General features: G+C 47.7%; 1 long non-coding RNA gene across 1 annotated transcript in view; it reads left to right on the forward strand.

Annotated features, from left to right (window-relative positions):
• Positions 1-269: 269 nt before the first annotated feature.
• Positions 270-19,676, forward strand: part of LOC142771456 (uncharacterized) — a 125,604-nt gene continuing 106,197 nt past the window's right edge. The window contains exon 1 of the long non-coding RNA XR_012885929.1: positions 270-474. This is a non-coding gene — a long non-coding RNA (uncharacterized LOC142771456). The remainder of the gene's footprint in view (positions 475-19,676) is intronic.

Below are 19,676 nucleotides of genomic sequence, written 5' to 3' on the forward strand. Positions count from 1 at the left end.
GTTCTAAGGCAACCCGATCTCGCTTCAAACAGTAAAGCGCTTCCCCTTGAATTATCGTAAAATGCCTCCCTCCTTATTTCATTTTTGCCCTTTCGGTAGTTACTCAAAGCCGGTTTTTTCTCCATAGCTGCCATCCATTCTCTCGTTTTGCGCCTCGGCGCTCCGCCAGGAGCGCTCGCATCCCATAATAGCTCGGGGGACGGCGCTGAGGGACCGACCGCTCGGGCACAAAGTTATAGAGGAGGCTATGGTCTTACATGTCACTGCGTCTGCTGGCGAAAAACCCTCCCGTGTGTGTGCGTGTGGTGCGCGTGGCTTCTCGATCGGTAGAGTTTATTAGTCGGTGTTTGGTTTGAAATGTGCCTGCGCTCTGTGCTCCACCAGTGTGTTCTGTCAGTGCTGATTATTACGAAGGTGCACCATCCTGAAGACTGGACCTGTGGATTCATATTGTGGAGCACTCGAAGTTAAATAGTGAGTACCGCTCTCACGTTGTTCCGTTCAGCCATTTGTTAACTGCGTGAGCACGAGAATAACGCCTTTAAACAATTTTGTTTTTAACTAGTTGATGACAAATCAGCATATGTTTACTTAGCGAGAATATTTGTCCGAACTGTTTCACGGGGATGATGGCGAAGTGTGATTGTGGGCAAGTTTTTTTGTTTGTTTAGATTGTTTAGAGTACAAAGCAGAGTGAGCGTGTGCCGCTGAGGTTCAGCGAAGAAATTGAACAGATTTTTGCGGTGCCCTTTGTTGGCAGCCGTTTTTAACGGGGCCCGCTCGTGCTGCACTTCAATTTTAGTTCACTAAATAATACATGTGTGGGGACGGCACCTGTTAGCTCCAAGCATCAACCGTATTTAAGACGCATATGCTTGGGCGTGTCGGTAGTTCATTTACTTTCTTTTTCTTTCTTATTGCACAAAAAGACCGAGAGCGGAAAACAAGGGCGTGGTGTTCATCTCGTTCTTTTCGGTTCTTTTTCGTTTTGTGCGGTAACACTACCGTGATAACTCGGGTTGATATATCGGGTGACAACACAGCATATTGTTTCGCGTTAGGTGCGCCTCGCGAAGTTTGCCTACTTGCTAATATGTTCAATTTCATTAAATTTGTCTTCAGCGGTATTTTCGTTCACCCGCAACGTAGCGTGACACTGCCGACAGCCGTGCCTATGTAGCGGATCGAGCACTGAAGCTGGACTTTTGTTTGAACAGACCTTTAGTCTGTGTTTGTGGTCGAATTGCCTACTTGAAATGCGCAAACGCTTGTTTGAACATAACTGCTAACGTTCGAGCACGTTTTATTCAGATTGTTTTTATGATAGATGATATTAACGATTGGAGTAAAGGGGTGATCCAGTCGGTTCAGCACTCTACCGAAGAGATTGACGCTGGCGATGAGGAAGTTGTTGATAGACATCTTGTAAGCATGTGGAAGAAAAAGAAAAACCTAGGGCGAAAAATCAGTCAGAAAAGAGGAGACAGGAATCTCCGAAAGGAAGTTGCTGCACTGAATAGAAAGATCGAAGATTATGCATTGGAACTTGCCAAGCAAAAGTGGGGTGTATCTGTGATCAGATGGATAGAGAGATTGGCAGTGCTAAAACATGGCAGCTACTACGGCATCTATTAGACCCAGAGAAAACCAAGTCGGAGGCCCGACAGCAACTTCAAAAGCTTGTGTATCAATATGAACGTCAGACGACGGAATTATTAACGGAGGTTAGGGATCGATACCTCTGCTGCGCAGAATCTCAAAAGCTCCCTGACTACGCTGGTTCAGAAAACCCGGACCTAGACAGCCCCATCACGGTTGGAGAAGTCAGGGCTGAAATTAACCGACTTAAAACAAAAACGGCTGCCGGTCCGGACAAAATCAACAACAGAATGCTCAGGAATCTTGACGACGGCTCCATTCGTCAAATTGCAGCTTATATGCAAGAATGATGGGACAAGGGAGAAATACCGCAAGTTTGGAAAACGACCAATGTAGTCTTCATTCCTAAGCCAGGAAAAAAGCTCAGTCTTGAACATCTCAGACCCATTTCCATCACATCTTGCGTAGGAAAATTGATGGAGCACGTCATCCAAACAAGACTGACTAGGTTCATGGAAGATGAAAACCTGTACCCTGATACTATGATAAGCTTCAGAGCCCACCTATCGAGGTGCGATATTATGCTGCAGCTAAAGGAGGAGACAATAGACAAAAAGACTGTTGACACCAAAGTGATTGTGGGTCTGGACGTCTCCAAGGCGTTTGTCAAACATGAAGCCTTACTTAAGAACCTTAGTGCACTAGACGTAGGCGTCAAGACATACAACTACGTGAGGGGCTTTCTCTCAAATCACACAGCCACTATCAGCATGAGAGGGCAGTCGCTCGAAAACATTAAATTGGGGAATAAAGGGACGCCACAAGGGTCTGTACTCTCTTCGACTCTTTTTAATATCGCGATGATTGGACTTCCTGAGAAGTTGGAAGGAATCGAAAATCTGCATCACACAATATACGCAGACGATGTGACGCTGTGGATAAACAAGGGTAGTGACGGACATATTGAAAGCGCACTTCAGGCGGCTGTAGATACCATCGAACAATATCTCGAACCACTAGAGTTAAAATGCTCGGCAGAAAAATCAGAGGCTCTTTTCTACCATCGCAAAAAAGGAAAACGAACAATCCCCTCGGAAGGGGTTGTGACATCGCTTTGCGAGTAAATGGTAATGCTATTCCAACCGTAGACAGTATTAGAATTCTAGGGATGCTCATACAAGCAAATGAAAGAAAAAACACTGAAACTATCTGGAGACTCGAAGCTAGCGTGAACCAGACGTGCCGCCTGCTTAAGCGCATTTCTAATAAGAATGCGGGGATGAAGGAAGCCAATCTTTCAAGATTAGTTCAAGCTTTCGTGATAAGCCGTGTACTATACGTTGCCCCTTATCTTAAATTAAGTAGAGCAGAAAAAGATAAAATTGAAGCCATTATAAGGAAAGGCATCAAGACTGCGCTAGGGCTTCCCCCGAACACCTCTACGGTTAAACTTCTTGGGCTGGGTGTCTCCAGCACTTTAGATGAACTAATAGAAGCGGCCATGATGTCACAGCACCAAAGACTTCTGAGAAGTAGAACCGGGAGGAAAATCACGGAGGGCTTGGGGTTTGAGCCCACGGAGTGTTCCAGGCAGACCGCTAGCATACCTAAATCAACTAGGGCAAGACTGAAAATTATACCGCTGCCGAAAAACATGCATCCGGCGTTTCATGAAGGCCGACGCAAAGCTAGAGCTGTAGCCCTGCAGGCGAAATTTGAAGGTCGATCTGGCGTGCTTTACACGGACGCTGCAAAATACGAAAGAAAGGGAGCACACACAGCGGTAGTGGTTCGCGAGAACGGGGACCTGGTCTCGTGCTGCACCTCTAAGAACACAACCACCACAGAGGCAGAAGAACTAGCGATTGCTTTGGCAATAGCTCAAAAAGGCACACGACTGATTGTTAGCGACTCTAAGTCAGCCATTAAAAACTACGATATGGGCAGGATCTCTGCTACAGCTGCCAAAGTTCTAAGACAAGGACCAGTACCCGAGAGCTAATCTCAATAGTATGGTCCCCGGCCCATCAAGGTCTGAAGGGGAATGAGAAGGCGCACGCGATATGCTTTTAGGTACGTCCGCCAATTCCTCATAGAACGGCAGACATACCTGCGTATTCAAGACAAGGAGCATGGACCGTACCCCCTCGGTACGCGCGGAACACCACAGGGAGCAGTCCTCTCTCCTCTTCTGTTCAATCTTGCCATGGCTCACCTTCCCTCATTGCTAAACGATGTCCCAGGCGTGCAGCACGCTCTGTACGCCGACGACATCACGCTATGGGCAACTCAGGGTTCCCTTGGTAGCATCGAGACATGCCTGCAACATGCCGCGTCGATAGTTGACAGCTACGCCCGCGGCTGCGGTCTCGAATGCTCACCCACCAAATCGGAATACGTGCATCTTCGCCCCAAAGCGAACGACACGACACAAATTGAACTCACCTTGTGTAACAGGGCCATTCCGGAACGCGACGAAATCAGAGTCCTGGGACTCTTCATACACAAACACCGCAAAATTGACACCACTCTGCGCAAACTACGCACTGTGGGGGATCAGGTGGGCCGCATGATCCGCTGGGTTTCGAACAAGCGAGGAGGTCTCAAGAGCCGTGCTGCTCTGCGCCTCGCCAACGCTTTCGTGACCAGCCGGATCCTTTATTCGACACCTTACCTGCGTCTGCGTAAATGCGACGAGAATACACTAGACTGTATACTCCGCAAAATTTACAAACGTGCCCTAGACCTCCCCATCTCAACGTCGAACCAACGTCTCACAGACCTGGGCATGACAAACACGTACGGGGAACTTAAAGAGGCTCATCTCAATAACCAGCACCTGCACCTTGGTAGGTCTCAGGATGGGAACAACCTCCTACACCGCCTCCACATTTCCAACACCCACAAGGTGGAAGAGCGTACCGCGATCCCCGAGGATTGGCGTGGTGCACTGATCATTCCGCCTCTGCCCCAAAACATGACAAATGGAACTCACGATGGGCGGCGTACAGCGCGGGCTACAGCCCTACAGTAACAGTATGGCTCACGCCCGGGAGTCTTCTACACGGACGCATCCGGCCACCACCAGCCGTGATGGGCGGCGTACAGCGCGAGCTACAGCCCTACAGCAACGGTATGGCTCACGCCCGGGAGTCTTCTACACGGACGCATCCGGCCCCCACCACGGCGGGTAGTACACGGCCGCTGTGGTTCACCAAAACATACCTATTCAAGGGCTCACCTTTCGAGCACCGGACATCACACACGCGGAGGAGGTCGCCATAGCCCTCGCCGCAGCGGACCCCGCATCTCGGATAATTATTACCGATTCGCGGAGGGCGTGCCAAAATCTCACACGGGGTTGCGTCAATGATCGCGCCGCCGAAATCCTTAAGCGATGCTATTATCTAGATCGCCCAAATCCACGCACCGTCATCTGGACTTCTGCTCATACGGGGCTAGTTGGAAACGAGGCTGCAGATGCCTCGGCCCGCGCGCTTAATTACCGGGACCCGCCTCGCCCTCCGTCGCCTGATGTTCCAGAACCCAATCCGGCTACCTCTTTCAGAGAAATCACCGCTATGTACAAATCGAACAGGCTCCACTTCCCACCCCCAGCATCGGGCCTGCCCAAGAAGGACGAGCGCTGGCTCCTCCGTCTCTATACCAATACAGTATTGTGCCCGGCGATACTCAAACATTTCAATCCAGCATTCTCTGGGGAATGCCCGCACTGTGACCATCTGTTCGCGGATCCTTTACATATGGTGTGGGCATGCCCCTCAAATCCGGCGGTCCCGCCACTTCCTTCCCCTTCCCTCCCTACCCGAGAGAGCTGGGAGGCTGCCCTGCTCGGTTGCTCGACCCTAGAGGACCAGCGTGCCCTAGTGGCGCGAGCGCGTGCTGCAGCAGAAGCCACAGGGGTCCCGGACTAGGGACTTCTCCTAGATTTTGTAAGGGGCCGGCCCTTAAAGCCGTCCCCAACTCTCTCCTGTCAACTGAGTGAATAAAGTTTACTACCTACCTACCTACCGCCCGCGGGCTCACTTTCCGGTCGATTGACGCTGACCCGCCGCCTTCGCGCGAGCAGCCCCTCTCCACAAGAGACGAACTACGAATGTTTCAGGAAATCACCGCACACTATAAACTCCACCGTAAGATTTATCCAGAGACAGCTAAACAGCTCAGCAAAAAGGACGAAATTATGTGGTGAAAATCGCAAACCGGGGTGTTTCCAAACCCTCACCTGTACAGTAAATGGCACCCGGAAGTGTTCAGCTCCCGATGTGCGCACTGCAACAGCACTGCGGGTTTAGTGCACATGGTATGGACCTGCCCATCCTACAAAGATCCAAGTAGAAACGTAGAATCCTGGGAGGCATTATTACACAGCCGCGACGCCGAAGAACAGCGTCAAGTGATCGCTCTCGCCCTCACCGCCGCCGAGTCCCAAGGGATTCCGGCCGATGGCTAGGAGGATGATTGGGGGCAGAGGCCGAAGCCTCCTCCCCCGTCATTCTAGACGGGTGCAATAAACGTTATCTCTCTCTCTCTCTCTATCATGTGTAACTTTCAAAATATTCTTATTATTCAGAGTTTTATTGCCATCGCCTCGCTTTGGCGTTTAACTTCGCTAAGTACTTCAGATGGTAAAGGTATTTTCGCTATGTGAAGCGTATTATTAGTTTTCTTGTTGCACAAAAACACTTTAATGACATACATACTGCACGGTATCTAAGCATGTGTTGCAGCCAATATGTAAGACTGGGCAGCATATCTATCTGGGAACACAACACGCACATCCACTGAACAGCCTACGCTGCATCGGGAAGGAGTTATGCTTTCTCACCCTGACAGCTTGATCAAAACAAATGGCCTTAATTCAGCAGTATGCAATGGTCATTGAGTGAAGGTAGCATGGTCACTTTATTCGACATTTCCCAGCCAATGTTGCGGCTATGGCAAATGTGTTTGAAAAAAAAAAGCGTGCTGATTTAATGCACTGAAAACAGTGAACTGCTTGAATATTTCGGAGAGAAAAACGTTTTTGGTCACGTGGTTGCCTTTCAAACTTCCAGACTGTTGTTTGAGTGTTGTTTGTGAATAAGAAATATTTTACAAGTACCGCACCTTTTTTTTATACCAATTTTGGTACATGTTAAGTGAAGGAGCTTATGTAAGGTGTTTGAAACTCGGCAATATTGATACAAACATTCGGCCACATACGTCTGCAAGAATTTAGCCAAAGTGTGCTATGTTTGCATTTTCTCATTGCTATACTGCACTTTGTATGAATATCTGAGCTGTGACTACTTACTTCACAGAAAAGATATTTGATGAAAAATTATTTTTAGACATCTTAAGCTGTTAACCTCTACGAGAAAAGATCACTCATTTCACAGAAATGTCATTTTTGTCCGTATTGTGACGCAATTTGCACCCTGTGGTGGTCCAAATAAAAATCACCTTTTACCTAAATTGAAAGCAAATAAACAGTTCTTTATATGTGACAAGTTTTATCATTGCAATTTCTATTTCAAGGAATAACATTTTTTTTTAATTTCCCCATCAACGGCGATGGGGAACTTCGAGGTGTCGGCTGCTGCATGACCAAATGGCGAATGGGGAACTTGGAACTTCAAAAATCATTTAGGGGCAAAGCTCTTCAGGCCGTGGGTCGTTCCCTCTTCTGTAGTCGTACTAGTATTATGTAGCCACTTGATAAGTTGCACAATAGATAGCGTTAGTGGTTTCCACAGCATATACACGGACAAAATGATGATTCGTGGGGCGAATCGTTCTTCCGTACATTTGTGCTTTCGTCCGTTCGTCTTTGCATCCATCCGTCCGGGCTTCCGTGTGTCGGTCTGTCCGTGAGTCCGTCCGTCTTTCTGTTCGTCCATACTGGCGTCAGACTGTCCATCCGTTTGTGCGTCCGGATGGACGAACACTACGCCCCACTCATCATCAATCACTCCGTGGATATGCTGTGATCTTTTTCTCAAAACGTAAATTGCTATGACAAAATTTGGCACATGAAAATAACTGTTTATTTGATTTGATTTAGGTACAAAGTCTGTTTTAATTCAACCACCACATGGTGCAAGTTGCATCTCATTATAGACAAAACAATTATTTTGTGAAATTTGCGATTTTTTTCTCGTAAAGTTCGACAGCTTGAGAGGTCTAAACTATTTTTTTCTCCAAATATACCTTAAGTGGATTAAGCATTCACTCCTCAGATATTCATTCAAAGTACAGCATTGATATAGAAAAATGCAAATATAACACATTTCGGCTAAATTATTTGAGGCGTATGTGATCGAAAAATGGTGTTAATATTACTGAGCATCAAACACTTTACGCATCCCTTCACTTAACTTGTAACCAAAACTGGCACGGAAGAAGATATACTTATGAAATAATTTTTTTCACAAACATCCAGACGAGATTCCGGGAAGTTCAGAAGGCAGCCACGTGACCAATAAATTATGGAGATTTTGTTACTGTCAAAGTTGACGAGAGTTGCGATGTGGCTTTCTTGGTGATGCATATGAAAGAATTTCATGTAGCGCGAAGCGAAATACGGAGGCTTCGTCTGCAACTACGGAGGCTGCGTCTTGGATCTTCGAGGGCACACGTACCACCAGGAATGCTGGTGGTTCAGCCAGTGGGCCGGTCGGTGCTCCGCAGCCAGGGGCGCTTTCTCAGACCCCACTTCACCGGATCTCGGCAGTGCGGAAACAAGTTATGTGTTATGTACCCCGGTAGTCAAGTTGAACTTTGTGTTTGCCCGTTGTAGTGCTCGTTTCTTTTGTTCTCTTTTTGTTCTTTTGTTTCTTCAACTTCTTGTGTTAAGGGAGGAGTGTTATGTTGCTGCTTCAGCCTTGGCCGTTTCACACATTGACAGATGGCACTTTTATCGCTCTTATGATGAGTGAAATAAACTCGATGCTGGCCGCATACGTCCGTCAGCATTTAGAGCTGAGCCTCGTCTGTGTGCTATCTTGGGAAAACATGACATTACAGTGCATAGCGTGCGAGTGTGTGCCCTAGCATTTAGTCCCCTATCTTCTTCGGATGTGTGCCACGGTTCTAACATGGACAAGCCGTCTGTTTTACAGCTAAGCGTGTATATGGCAAGGAAAAACGAAAACACGTCTGGTAGTGGTGTCACCAGTGGTCTCCATCGGCTGTTTTATGAGTTACGTCGTTCGCAACGTCCTACCCAAGCACGTGCGTTATTGGCTTCGTTATGACCGACGTAAGCCCCCCATCCCAGTGCAGCTGTGGCGCTGAGCCTGCGCGCGTTTCTCCAGAAACCTTGCACATGGGTGTGCTACGGACTACTCTAGATGACCGACAGTAAAAATGTGAGATAGCTCGCATTAGTGGTGCCGATGGTGCAGTTCGGGCTCAAGAACAGGCCCGGGAGGCCGAGTGCCAACTGCATACCGATAATCTGGCAGCCTTCCATGCCGTGCTAAACCGCGAACAAGAATGCAAGTGCCGGTGACGGACGATTCTGCAAACTAGGTCTCTAAGTTAGCTCGCAATGTGAAACGCTTGCAACAACGCGTTGTTGCGGCATGAAAGCGATGACTGCGAGAGTGCGTTTGCCGGGGCGAACGTATCTTCCGGCGGAAGTTTCTACAGCGGCACATTGGCTTCGACTTGGACAGCTGGGACCGCGTGTGGCTCGAGAACATCTACTGTGATTAAAACATTGCGAAACGCGTTTAACCGCTCACTACACTTCTCCATGACCATGATGAGGCTAGGCACAAAGTGTGACATGTGAAATAAACACTATGGTAAAACCAAGACAATCGCGTGTCTAACCTCATCAAGAAGCACGAAGATGTAAGCAACAATAGTGAAACGTTTTAGTGCCACCTCGAGTTCAATCCGCTGCTAAACTCCCGGGCTGCACGTTTGAGCTTTCGCTAGATAGCCATTTGTATGGAGCGCTTGGGCGGTGATTTCTTTAAATGGTCACTCACTAGGTTTGACAATATTAAGCTGACAAGTGAAATGCGTTGATGAGGCTTTCTTGATCAAGTCTGTCAAAATTTACAACGCTAGACGCCACGGAAATGGGTCAAATTTCTAAATTAACGCTGCTCCCTCTTCCTTTTGCAGGCGCGCGTCCCAATAATTAGGGCATGACGTGCGCGCGTGAATGGCCCTACGTGCACGGCGATGCAGTGACGTTGGTCCTCTACGTAGACAGCTGAGCTCTGACGTTGCCAACAGTGGCACGTGACGGTGAAAATAATTTAACACGGCATGCGTAGTCTATGTAATTGTTGCTTGCAGGGATTAATAAATCTCTAGATAAATATTGCGACGCAATAGGGAAACGTGAGCTTTCTTTTTTTTCTTTTTTTCCCGTTAATTGCAATTCTAGGCTGATGTGCCGCCGTTTCGGGGTGCTATTCTGCACATTGTCGAATTCCGCCATGTTGTAAGATTCCGCCAATAATCGATGCTAATTGGCCAAGTAAGCTGCTACGACCTCTCGGATAGGCTTAAAGTGCCGCCATTACGACATCTGACAGTATGGAAGAGTTAGACAATGTCCAGAATAGCGGCCTTGCATGCGTTCGTGCTCCGCGGTCAGCGCAGCGAGCAGACGACAGCCGTGGAACGCTCCTACACATTCGCGCACTTATTGTGCTCATCTATTCTGCCACGTCTAAGCCATCGTCTCCAAACTATCCTGCAGAAACAGGCAGTAGACCAAAAATAACGCTGGTAAAAAAAACGCTGCTCTTGTGCTCGGGAGTTGGGCTTGTTAGAGCACATCATGTGCACGTCACCTCTTGGTCAGATGCCGGAGAGCGTAAAGCAGAGCTAACGTGGTTGTTTGGGTGAGTTGGTACGACATGATTCACATAAACAGCGCCAATAACAAAGGACAAGAAAAAAAGAAGACAGACAGCGGCACTGACCGCCAACAAACATTAATTTGCTAGAACCGCTCAATATATACTTGAGCAGTATCTAGCAACTAAGAGAAACGACAAATCAAAAATACAGAATTCGCTTAATAACCGAGTACTCCTCGTGATAACGCGCCATGAACATCACGTGTGCCAACGTTTTGAAAAAAATCTATTTTTTGTGATAGAGCAATCGAAGGCCTGCTGACACATGCACTGCCCAGCCTATCTATTTGTGCAGCCTCATAAATAGGAAGTAGTTTTGGCTTGCGAAGGCTACGTGGAGGAGCGGCAAGGGTTTCAAGCTCACCTCTTTTCTTCCTCATTTCACGCCGCTTAAAAAAAAGCTGTTTCCTAAGCTTGTAATTAGGCGATTTAAAAAAATGTGCCAAAATGTTCCTCATCAGATACCCAACAACTTCCGGTGTCCAATTAAAATATGGTATGGGTCTTTGTGAGTGACCCTTTAACGCAACTCAACGACCATCTAGGGAGCGAAGATTGCTTGCTAGGGAAACCGCGCAAGCATAGCAAGGGGCGGCGTCAGTATAGTGGCTAGAAAAGTTTCCGTAGCGTCGTGAACAGGCGCCTTTCCAAGCGGAAGCAGAGAAACTGGATTCTATGCACCACGATGCGGCGCTGTTTGTTGCTGGCGCACTGGCGAGTGACGAGGGAAGTTGACGACGGGGTGCAGCTGGTGGCATCGAAACAGTGTCCTTGTCGCAAAACTGCTTCCCGAAACACTTATTTTAACCGTAGATATTATCAATATTTATCTTCATGGCAGGAATAAACTGAAATATTTATAATTTTTACTATTCATATAGCCGTCTGATTCACAAACTTGAAAGTTTGACGTATTTTTGTCGCGCGCAGACAATTTATTTGTCTTAGGATGGCATCTGCCTCTCAATACATTTTTACCAGTGCCCCCCACCCCCCAAATCAAGGTGGATGTTTCAGCTGAGAAAGGCTGGAATAGTCAACAAGTACCTGCCAAATTGAGAAAGCACTAGCTGAAAAAAGTATTCAACAGAGAACGCACCTTTTTATTTAGGAGCTGTCTGTACCAATTGTTGCTACTTTTGTAAACATACCTTGCTCATTGAGGTCTATATATGCTCGCAGAAAGCGGCTGCGACAAAGTTGCTTGAAAATCAGCGTGTCATTTGCTTAGGTGTGTGCAACTGGGAGGAAGAGTGGGACAGCCGCTCTCACTAAAAGGGGGGGGGGGAGAGGTCGTCAAGTCTGCCTCTTACATTAGATTATTAGGGAGGGACGCTGCTGATATGAACCTCCGCCCTCCTCCAAGGTGGATGTTTCAGCTAAAAATGGCTGGAATGATCATAGTTACTGCCGGATGGATCAATCAACAAGACAAACCAAGTACACAGTCATAGAACGCCCGTTTTTTTTTTTTCAACTACGTTGTCTGTGCCAATCGTTCATTTGAGAGATGCACCTGCTTTATTGTGCTCTTCTGCGTACGCAGAGAAGAGCCGCGGCAAAGTTCTTTGAGCACCAATATCTGAAGCTTAGGTCGTTCGTGGAAGGGGAGTTGGACAGCCACCTCATTGGGGGAGGGGCGAGGCTCCAGTTGGAATTTGGATTTCGTTCTTGCAAAGTCTCGTTGCAAATAAAGGCACTGAAAAATTTAAGTTCCAATCCAGCTATTGTTTCGCTTTTACTTATTGTTCTTCCTTTTTTATTATTTCGTTTTTCGCAGCTTCTCATTATGTTGAATACCTATTCCCCACGAGTGCATAATTTTGGATTTTTTGTTTGCTGATGCTCGTGTTTAATTAATTCTTTATTATTTAGTGGTTATTTCACTGTGGTATACCTGTCTTTTTTTCCCACTGTGCACTCACGTTCGGCATCAAAGTGCTTGTCCTTGCATATTTTTATCTGGATGTTGTGTTTCTATTTTAAGTAACAGCTATGGATATATATGAACATTGATGTCTTTATACTCAAACGCAACTTTGGGAAAAAGAATGGTAATAAACTGGGACTGAAGCCCTGAATCTCCTACATCTTCGGTCCGTGCCTGCTACGCTTGTATGTGCTGTTCAGATGAAGATAACCTCGCAGCATACTCTTAAGGTCAGTTTTTTTCCTTCGTTTATAATTTATCGGTGCCCTGTGCGACAAGCATAGCAATTTTGTACCGTAACCACAAAGCTTGTTTCAAACGAGAGACGCCTCAGAGCGTGGACTCAGACGCGTAAATGTCGCGCGCCAGCAATTGGTGGTGCCCTGTGGACGCTGTATCGTAAACTCTTTCAGCTTTGCCGGCTCGTTCACAACACTAAGAGAACCTTTCTAGCCACTATAGACCTTTTTAAAAACGCCTCCCTGAGCGCCGCCACAGTACTTTTTGGGCTGCACAAATCGGCGTGACCCCTCAAAAATGCACTGACAAGGCTGCACCCTTAGCCTTCGTACTCCTGCGCGCAGCGCATCATGGCGGTGTTTTTTTTTTTCTCCTGTGAAAAGGTGTATAGGGAACCAGCGCTGGAGTTTCCTCGGCCACTCTGGCGGTGAGAGCGCGCACTTCTCAGCTGCTCCCGCAGAGGAGCGGCGTCTGGTAGAGGCGGTGCGTGCGCGCATCGCCGTAACAGAAACAAAGGGTGCTCGCGGTACTGCTGCGTATTCTGGTGCGACCACATATAAAAGGAGGGAGAACGTGCAGAGGAAAAAGAGGACGTAGAAAGAGGAGGCGGCGTTTCATCCAAGCGGTCAGGTGAGCCATATTCTGCTCTCGGTGTCTTGTCTAGTGCTACCGTGCTCGTTTCTAAACCAAATGGTGCGTGTCTGTTATATTTATTCGATAGTGAAGACAGTCACCTGTGGCAACCAAGGCCAAACAGCCGAGTTTGAATGATGTTTTGCCGGAAATAAGACGAGCTTATTATGCAACATACGACCCAAGTAAACTTATTTTTTCACCTGGCCCGCTGAACGTTGAGCCGTGCACTTCAGGACTAACAAAGTTTTTATACGTCCATCCATCTGACCACCACCGCTAAACTCCTATGCCACCACGTGAAGTGAATGATATGATAGGCAGGTAGTCTTCTTTTTTTTTTTGTAAACACTTGCGTGTAACGGAAAGCTGCCTTGTCCACAAGACTTGTGCGGGGCCATGTTAACCTACGCCTCTGAGCTATAGTAAAAGATACTCCCGCGGTGAATACTCGATGCACAGATGTCCCCTCTGTTTAACTTGACTTGTGCAAAAGACACGGTTATTGTTACCAACAAAGCAGTGGACTACTCAAAGCTTAGCTTTCTGGAGTCAGCCGATGCGGTCAAAGTTTTTCTCACTAGCTGCCATGGCTAAGCAACATCAAAATTTATGCCTTGCTAGGGAAGTATCAAATGTCTTCAATTTTCACTCATTGTTTGCTTTGCCTAACAACACAGTTTCCGTTTTTCTGCTTGCCTGTGTCGGCCTAAAATCAAGGTGTCTGTTGAACATCAATAATTACTTGGTTATGATGTGGCAAACACGATATGATTTTGAGATACGATGTAGTGTGCGTGTAAAGATTGTGACCACTTGGGGTTCTCCAATGTTCACATATATCTTGGTTAACGGGTGTTCATTTTATAATTCACCCCCATCGAAGTGCGGCCGCCGTTGTCGCTAATCTATTCCGCACCCTCAAGAATAGTAGCGTGACACCCTACGTTCTATGCTGCCACAGTGGTTTGCTTGATCGACGTCTACGTGCATATACACCACGGAGGGCGTACAAACGATGCCAAAAAATCGACGCAGCCACCGCTTGCTGTGCTTTTGTTTTTGTTTTGTTTTACTGCAGATGTTGGCAGCGTGGTATTGTTGAAGCACGGACCTATGAATGGAGGCATGTCGGCCAGTACTAGCATTAGCCCAAAACCCATAACGCAACCTGAAAATGAGAACGAGGGAGCTGTCATCACGGCACACCAATGTCCCTTGGCTACTATATATATGTGCATTCCGCTTAGCAGGGCTTTTGCCCATTTTTTAGTGCTTTTTGTGTGAGAGTAGCCTTCGGACAATTTTTTCTTCTAAACCACAGTGCAATATTACTGGCGCGATGGCTTTAGAAGCTGTTCGTTGAAAAATGAAGCGCGGCAGCGGTGCACGCGCGTGCTCTCAGAGGGGTACACTGCGGCCAGTCGTCTATGTGCGAGCAGCTGGGTTGTGCCGCGACTCTCCGCCAGGTGCTCTTTTTCGGCACGCCACCTATCCGGCGCTGGTCCCCCATAGGAGAGAGGCGCACAAAACACGACGAGGTTTTTTACGCCGCTGGTGGCGCAGCTCTTGTAAGGAGCGCGATTTTCTTCCTTCGTAGGAGCACTAAGGATAGCAGCATACTCACCAATCTCTGTCTGCACAGCGAGAGCCACTTGTATTAGGCACCACGTGCTATCACGAGCAACTACGTTTGTGTGACTCTTGGACGCCCTGTGATTGATTCCGAATAGCGACGCACTATCACCATGCCAGCAAGAAGCAGGTACAGGTTTTGTGCCTCACTGTAAAAGTGGCTGTAAGTAGTCTCTGGCAGGGGGGGGGGGGGGTCGTCGTTTCGAGCTCCCACAAATACATTGAGACTGGAGCAGTGGGCCCGTAATATAAAACAGGGTGATAAGAAACTCACGAATGACTACGTCGTTTGTGATTGTCACTTTGAGGCGGCATTTATACAAAGGACTTATTGTCATGTCATCAACGATGAAGTGGTCGCAGTTCCCCTCAATGACTTGTCAACAGAGCACGCCGTGGCTACAGTCTCCAGGAGGCACCAAAATACCTCACAAAGAAAAGGCCAACTAGAAGAAAGCAGGGAAACTCGTGGAAACAAGGTGAGCCCCCATCAAAAAAAAAAGGACGACTGTGAAGGAGCAGCCGCTATAATAAGGTGAGCTAAAAAAATCGCAGCATCCTGCAGAAACGGAATTTCCTGAAGTTTTGTGTGCTGCGCGCACCCTGACAGTGGAGCCGCAAAGTGAAGTCAGTACGAAATACCGTGATTGTGCAACATCACTAGACATCCTAACACAAGCTGGAACAGACTATCGTTTTCCAGTGAACCAGGGACTGCGAGTTAGAGAGTGCCGAGATAAATCGCCTTCCGCTGCCGAAATAGGTGAAAGTTCAGAAGGCAGCTGAGCAAGTGAAACATTAAGTTGTTCCGTCTTTCTGCACAATCGCCATCTGGTATGTGGGGTTTAACGTCCCAAAACCACCATATGATTATGAGAGACGCCGTAGTGGAGGGCTCCGGAAATTTCGACCACCTGGAGTTCTTTAACGTGCACCCAAATCTGAGCACACAGGCCTACAACATTTCCGCCCCCATCAGAGGCAGAAATGTTGTAGCTGGGATGCGATCCCGCGACCTTCGGGTCAGCAGCCGAGTGCCTTAGCCACTAGACAACCGCGGCGGGGCACACAATTGCCATCTAAAACGGAATGCTTCCTCACCCAATGATCTGCCGTTGGCGCTGAACAGCACACGTTCCCTGCTGTTACGCGCTAGCTGTGGTATGAAATTGAACACAGTCGAGAATTATTACCCTTTTGCCAGCTCGCACTTTTCTCGTAGGTGCAGCCTAAGCGAACACGCCAGTAGACTAGAAAAAGTGAAATTTGGTGGGTACTTTCACTCATAATTATGAGCGGTGAATTGCCGTGGTGAAGTTTTTTGTACTGTGTTCCACATTTTCTGACCACAGTGAACGAATGCGTGAGCGAGTGGAATATAAAATAAGTTTTATCAGAACCAGCTGCACGCATCATACAATTTTTTGTACATTGCACAAACGCTTGCTGAATTTACTTAGTAGAAGAATGACGAGAGTGTTGAAGTTTTGTGACATGCACAATATAAAATTTAGTCCCGTCTTCGAAAGCAGGGGCATAGCCAGGAGGGGACTTGGGAGATTCAACCCCCCCCCCCCGCTCCCTCGCTACGACTAAAGGCACTCCGAAGTGTTCTCTATTGACGAATGTGCAACACAGGCAAACGTGCAGGCCCATCACAACATTCCAAGCCTAGAATGACGTCGAGGGGAAGTGGGCTAGGACGGTGAAAGCAACGACAGGATAGGGGTCGAACCGTACACATGCCCATTACGCAAGTTGTTCCGCCGTCGGTGACACGAACAGCTTTCGTGGCAGGTGTTAGAAGCATTTGAAAGCGAGTGCGAAACTTCGAAACTCATTACAAATAATTGGGCGCACCTGTTGATGAAAGTACGAACAGGAATGCCGTCGGTGTGTTGTTCACTGAGGTTCGTAATGGTCGAAGGCTCAGTAGAGGATACAGCAGCGCAGGGCAATGCAGCGGCATTTCTGAGCACTGCAGCATCTAGTCTCCCTGTTGGGAGCATGCATTCAAGCTTGACAAATTAGAGCCACAGCACTGGGGCGCGGGAGACTGCGCTGACGCAGGGGTGAAGGTGAACGTTAGTGCGGCGGCTAAGAGCAACAGGTACAGTAGCAGCTTGATCTGTACTTGCTGTAGAGGGAAGGTAAAAGCCTGACCACAATCACCCGTGGCAGCACGTCTGCGCGTAGCCTTTTGACGCGGCGCCACGCCTTCTTCCTATTCGCGGCCTTTTCCGGCTATAGGCGGCAGCACCGTCCCCGCGCAAGTGCGGATAGGCGGTTGGCGGTGCGCATACAAATACACGCAGCAGCCCTTCGTTGTGTGCGGTTTGAGCCAATTGTCAGCGGGTAAGATACGTTGACTACAGTTCACTGTTATGATCTACGCTCTTTACTGAATCGGTTGACGACGCCTTGAAAACATTAACGTTACCTACGAGTAGAGCGCATTCTGTCATTCATAGCGATTCTCGCCCCGGGTGGCTCTCTTCACGCTTCCGCACCAAACCACGCCTTCGATGCGTTGTTTGTACGTGGTTAGCTTACGTTCCACCTGCGACTGCTGTAGCGTGACTAAACTACTTGTTTAGATTTTCGTCATCTGCATACTACAAAAATGTGAGAAAGAAAGATCGTGAATGCCCGCATATCTGTGTGATTCGTTCAGTGCCACCATTTGCCCTTCATGCGCATATGATTTTTTTTTCTTCTCTCATTCTGTTCACCAAGAAATGTGGGACAGTCAATAAGTCCAGTCAGGAAAGCTTAGTAGCTGACGGCGCTTTGCACTACACTACGTTTATCAATTGTATGCACATCTTCTTGCACGAATAAATATTTTATATAAGAGTTAAGCAGAAAGCGATGGATTACGTGCATAACGGTGCTACAACAAAAGCCTGGTTAATGAAACAAGCATGTCCTTTTTTTTAGACAAAAAGTTACCACTGCCTTCCATCGGTCACTAACAACGTCACACAAACACTGAAAATAATGCAAAATTTAAGAAGTCTTCAGTGAAATAATACGACAATAAAGATTAGGTATGCCGTCTCAATAAGTTTCAACAACTAGGCTCTTTAAAGTTTTCTTAAATCCAAGCACACGGTTGTGCACGGTAAATCTGTTATAAGTACAGCATAAGTACCGAAGTATCACAGTTCAGTTGGTAGTAATATTTCTATGTACTGGTACCACGGCCGGATAAACGGAACTAAGACTTCTCGCATGATCAATTAACTACAGTTTCGTAGTTGTATATACACCTACCAACAGCGGGCAAGTGCATAGCTTAGATCCTGTATTTTTGTTTTATTATTGTTTTTTTTGCAGCCGAGCAAGACCAAATGTGGCCGTACGTCATTCCAGGCATACGTAGAAACAGTTACACTCGTGCTGACATGACCGGACAAACCACACTTTGAGAACGCGCATGACATAGCGCACATAGACACACGAAGTGGCTAGCAGACGATGCAAAGAACCAATCCACACTTCACCGTTTCGGCCAGTTGCCGTGAGGTGGTGAATCTGGTTGATCTCGCGGCCATTATAGAGAGAGGGTGCGAGCTACGTGAAGCTGTGCGCCCACTTTTCCCACAGGGAGAAGATGCGACGGCACGTCGAAAAGCCGTGCGCTGACGCGCTGAATCGGGTGCGTGTAGTCAGGCCTTAAGTGCCATTGACGCGGTGGCAGCAGCAATTTTACGGGTTTTGTAGGAGAGAGCTCCAGCGATTGGGACAATGCCGAGATTTCTGTTCAATCCGGTAGCGTGTCCATCTAGAAGTACGCCATTCAGCTTAGCAGAAGGTGGTTAGAACGGGGGGCGGTCACGCAGGTGAAATCAGAGGATACGGCCGACAGCTAACATGGCTAATCGAGCACACAAAGTGGAGTTCCCTGTTGGAGATCTTTTAGCGGACAACTGCCCGAATCACGAAAAAAATCACAGCATATCCATGGAGTGAATGATGACGAGTGGAGCAAAGCGTCCATCCGTCCATCCACGCGTTCGTGCTTCTGCCCATCGGTTCGAGCTTCAGTCCATTCATTTGTTCTTGCTTCCTTCCGCCCGTTTCTCTGTATGTCTATATGTCTGTCTGTAAGCATGTCCGCCCGTCCGCACCTGCTGATTGAGTCATCGAACTTGGCGGTCACGATCACGATGTGCTAGGAGGTACAATCCACGACTCAAGGAGCTTCGCCCTTAAAACAGCACCTGTGTGCCCAGCAAAGGCTCGCAGGTGCTGTTTGCTCGCAAGTACATGGATGGGTGGCTTCAATATTGCGTCGCACAATGCGTGAAATATTTGCATCACTACTAGCACACCAGGGAGCATTGGCACAAGGTGGCGCATCGCAGAGTTAGGCAAGCCAGCGAACTGTTGAATTTCAGCATAATGGCTGAGTACCTAATTCAAAATTTGATATTTTCATAAACATGGTAATGGCCTGACAGCTGTGCAGCCCTGGAATGCTCGCGAGCTTTAACGTAAGAAGCTGCTTGCTGTGCGAGCGCCTACACTGCCAAAGAGACCTACCCAACCGAACACATTCATTCAAAATGTTAAGCGAATAGAGTGGGTGAAAGACTGCAAGCAAGTGCATTAGCGAGATAGTAGTAAAGCCCTTCACGCTAAGCAAGCGGCACACAACAAGCTCCAAATTGAATTCATCAATGTGTGCTTTTCCATAGCAGTGTGCTCTTCACAAACTGAATAGGTTGGCCGATTGCCTGCCA

The sequence above is a fragment of the Rhipicephalus microplus genome, chromosome 9 (genome assembly GCF_043290135.1).
Source record: "Rhipicephalus microplus isolate Deutch F79 chromosome 9, USDA_Rmic, whole genome shotgun sequence".
Classification (NCBI taxonomy): Eukaryota; Metazoa; Arthropoda; class Arachnida; order Ixodida; family Ixodidae; genus Rhipicephalus; species Rhipicephalus microplus.